This window comes from Zingiber officinale, chromosome 11A (assembly GCF_018446385.1).
Source record: "Zingiber officinale cultivar Zhangliang chromosome 11A, Zo_v1.1, whole genome shotgun sequence".
In the NCBI taxonomy this organism is placed as follows: domain Eukaryota; kingdom Viridiplantae; phylum Streptophyta; class Magnoliopsida; order Zingiberales; family Zingiberaceae; genus Zingiber; species Zingiber officinale.
This window is the reverse complement of record NC_056006.1, coordinates 64829813-64834361: the sequence shown is the minus strand read 5'-3', so window position 1 is coordinate 64834361 and position 4549 is coordinate 64829813.

The following is a 4549-nucleotide window of genomic DNA, read 5'->3' as shown; positions in this document are numbered from 1 at the left end:
ACAAAATCCTTTACGTGGTTCAGAGATTGCTTGCTCCTACTCCACGATGTGTCCTTGAGGTGGATGAACTCTTGATCCTTCAATGGATAAATCCTCGGCAATCCCCAGCTAGCCCTTACTCCTTTTTGGTGGAGTACAACCTCTCACAAAGCACCCTTCCTCTTACAAGATGAAGACTTAGATTAGGAGGAAGAGAATGACTTGGAAGCATTGGACAATTGCTAAGGAGTTATTCAATAAGCATGAGTAACCTCCTTCAAGCCCCAAAGTTTCCTATAAATAAGAGGAGAGAGTTGATCATCATATCAACACATCTTGGCACCAATCGACTAGCAAAACCATCAGTCGACTGGTGCTATCGTTAGAGGTAGCCAACGTCTACTTTTCAGCACCAACGGTCATTTACCAATCGACTGCTAAAACTAGTAGTCGACTGGCAACTGTTTCCTGAGCGAACAAAATGTTTATATTCGCAGCCAGTCGATTGCGCAGTCGACTGCTAAGACTACACATACACACACTTATCCTCTCCGGAGTCGCCCTTGAAGTCCTCTTCCTCGGCCTTCATCCCTCAGATGCACCCAACCCCGCGGCTCCTCTCCGTGCCATCCTTCACGTTGCCTTGAAGTCCACTTCCCTTGGTTCCACTCCATTTCTCCTCGTCCGGCGGTCCCTCGGATATCTTCCACACCATCCTACACCGACTCAAGGATCCGAGCGCTAGGATGAACTTCCCAATCTTAGCTGCACCAAGCTTCTCATGTGTTATTCACCAAGTCCTGCAAGACTCAAACACACATATCAAATACATATGAAAGCCTAACTTAAACTCTTTGACACACACATCAAAATCATGATCATACCGATCAGGCATAGGCTGATTGCACCAATAACTACAACACATGTCACAAATGATGCACAATTATAGGTAGTGTCGCGTCATAGTGGGAGGGCTGTTAGGAAACCTAAAAGATTCATGTTTTTGGGAGAGTCTTCAGACTTGATCCCTGGTGAACATGAGGCTGATCCTTGGACATATGATGAAGCACTCCAAGATAGAGATGCAGCATCTTGACAAAGTGCAATGAATTCTGAAATAGAATCTATACATTCTAATCCGGTCTGGGAGCTTGTAGAACCACCAAATGGTATAAAAGCCATTGGATGTAAATAGGTCTACAAAAGAAAAAGAGGAACAGAAAAGAAGGTGGAAACCTTTAAAGTGAGGCTTGTTGCGAAGGGGTATAATCAGAAAGAGGGAATCGATTATAAGAAAAACTTTTCACCGGTAGCCATGCTTAAGTCTATCCAGATTCTTTTATCTATTGCTGCTCATATAGATTATGAGGTTTGACAAATGGATATCAAGACAAATTTTCTTAATGGATGTCTTGAAGAAAACATCTATATGAAACAACCAGAGGGATTCATTGCGAAGGGCAAAGACCATCTTGTATGCAAGCATAATCGGTCCATTTATGGACTGAAGCAAGCTTCGAGATCTTGGAACATCCAATTTGATGAAGTGATCCAGTCTTATGGATAAATTAAGTGGCCGGACGAGTCTTGTGTATATAAGAAAAGTGATGAAAATGTTGTGGTATTTCTTGTACTATACATAGATGACAATTTGCTCATTGGCAACAATGTCAAAGTGTTGTCAGATGTAAGGGTATGGATGTCCAAGAAGTTTGATATGAAGGACTTGGGAGAATGTGGACATATTCTTGGGATCAAAGTAATAAGGAATCGTAAGAAAAGGATGTTGTGCTTATCCCAAACTTCATACATCGATATTATCCTAGCTCGTTTTAGCATGCAAAACTCCAAGAAAGGATTTCTACATTTTCGGCATGGAGTGTTGGTGCAATCGACCTAGGTTTTGATCGATACGATCATAGTTTTCATGTGTGTGTCAAAGAGTTTAAGTTAGGTTCACCCTTGTATCTGATATGTGTATTTGAGTTGTGCAGGTTCGCAGGATACACATGCAACTCAGGTTGATGGCTTCGGGTCCGGAGAAGGATGAAGCATCCGAGGGACCGTGGACAAGGCAGCGAGGACAAGGCCCGAGGGAAGCAATTTCGAGGCATACGCGAAGGATGGCATTGGGGACGAGCGAGAGTTGAATGCATCAGGGACAGAGAGCCAAAGAAAGTATGCTTGAAGGTTGCAAAGCCGCAAGGCGTCAAAAAGTCATAAGGGTGAGGAATGTGCAGCAGAGATTGTACTGAGCAAAAGCATAAGTTTAGGGTTTTATAAGATGCAAGTGGCGATCACGAAATCGATGCATCGTGATGGCAGCGCAATTTGGCAATGACAATGCAAATGGTTCTCCGCGAGATGGATCGTCGATATCACCGATCGCCTTCTTGCTAGTTTTAGCGATTGATCGGTAAATGACCGTTGGTGCTGGAAAGTAGCCGTTGGCTACCTCTAACAGTAACACCAGTCGACTGATGGTTTTGCCAGTTGACTGGTGCCGAGATGAGTTGATATGATGATCAACTCTCTCCTCTTATTTATAGGAAGCTTTGGGGCTTGAAGGAGGTTACTCATAATTGTTGAATCACTCCTTGTCATTGCCCAAAAGCTTCCAAGCCTACTCTCTTCCTCCTAAACCTAAGTTCATCTTGTAAGAGGAAGAGAACCTTGTGAGAGGTTGTACTCCACCGAGAAGGAGTAAGAGCTAGCCGGAGATTGCCGGGGACTGATCCATCGAAGGATCAAGGGCTCGTCCACCTCAAGGACACGCCGTGGAGTAGGAGCAAGCAATCTCCGAACCACGTAAAAGAATCGTGTTAGCGTTTGTGTTCTTACTCATTGCTTTCTTGTTTTAGTTTCATTTCCTCTACAAACTAACCGTGTAGAGAAGAAATCGAAGTTGGGGGTGACCTAGCTATCCAACCCCCCTTCTAGCCGGCCACCGATCCCTTACAAGTGGTATCAGAGCAAGGACGCTCTTCAACGGACTAATCGCCAAGAAGAACAACATCATCAATGGCCGGCTCAAACATTCATCCACCCAAATTCGAAGGGGACATCTCTTGGTGGAAGAAGAGAATGGAGGTATTCTTCGAAACCGATTTTGATATTATGCTAATCATGGAAAATGGTTTCGAAGTGCCTAGGGATCAAGACAACAAGATACTTGAGAAAACAAGGTGGAGCAAGAAGCAAAGAGAAGAACATTTAGCAAATTCAAAAGTCATCCATCATCTACTAAATGTTCTTCCCCAACAAGAAGTAACAAGGGTGGGAACCTACTCAAGCGCCAAGGAGTTATGGGAAAAGCTAGTGGAGCTTCATGAAGGCACATCGGAGGCTAAGTTGGCAAGAAGAGATCTTCTCCGAACTCAACTCAACAATGTAAAGCTTGAGAAGGGAGATAAGGTATCTACACTTCATGCTAAAATTAAAGAAATTTTAAGTGGACTAACAAGTGTAGGTGAGAAGCTCTCCAACCGAGACATCATAATGAAAGCCATCAATGCCTTTCCAAGAAACTCGACATGGAGCTCCATTGTAGATTCATTCTACATTTCAAAAGATCTAGAGAAGAGCTCTCTAGATGAATTCTTCTCAACAATGGAGCTTCATGAAACAAGGGTGGAAGGATTAGAAGGAGAAGCAAATAGATCAAGAGGAGTAGCCCTTGTGGCAAACAAGGGAAAGGGTAAGAAGAAGAAGTCTTCATCCCCACCATCCTCCGACTCCGAAGAATCAAGTGCCTCAATGGATAGTGATCAAGAGGCATATATGGGAAGAAAAATGAGAAAAGCATTTAAATCTTTTTCTTCTAACAAATCACATGCTAGGAGAAGTTCAAGGGGCAAGAGTAGAAGAAGAAAGATCAAATGCTACAATTGTCAAGGAGAGGGACATATGAGAGATGATTGCCCTCTCTTGAAGAAGAAGGAAGGGAAGAAGAAGGAGGAGAAGAAGACAAAAGAAAAGGGGAAGAAGGCTCAAAACCTAAAAGCAACATGGGATGATCCTTCATCATTATCGGAGGAATAAGAGCACCATGTAGTAAATTTTGCTTTAATGGGAATTGATGATGTAGCCTCCACCTCATCCGAACAAGAAGAAGGAAGGAGCTCAAGCGAAGATGAAGAGGGGAGCTCAAGTGAAGGGGGAGGTCAAACTTCGGATTCGGACTTCTCGGTAAGTGAGGTAAATAATCTTCCTGCCCATATTTTAATTAAAATTATTTCAAGCACAAATGATGATTTGTTTAAGGCAAAAAGAAAGAACAAATCTTTGAGAAATGACATTTGCATGCTTAAAGAAAAATTAGAATCCATGCCTATTAGGGATGATGATTTGCATGCTTCCTCTACAAGTTCAAATGATTTATGTTTAGAAGAGGAAAATAGGAAATTAAGGAAAAAGGTAGAATACCTCACCAGAGCCCTTAGAAAATTTGAAATTGGCTCAAATACCTTAAACATGATTATTGGGAGCCAAAGGGCAAGTTTTAAGAAAAATGGGCTAGGATACAATGAACCCAATAATGAAAAGACTTATCATTGTCTACTTGCTATGG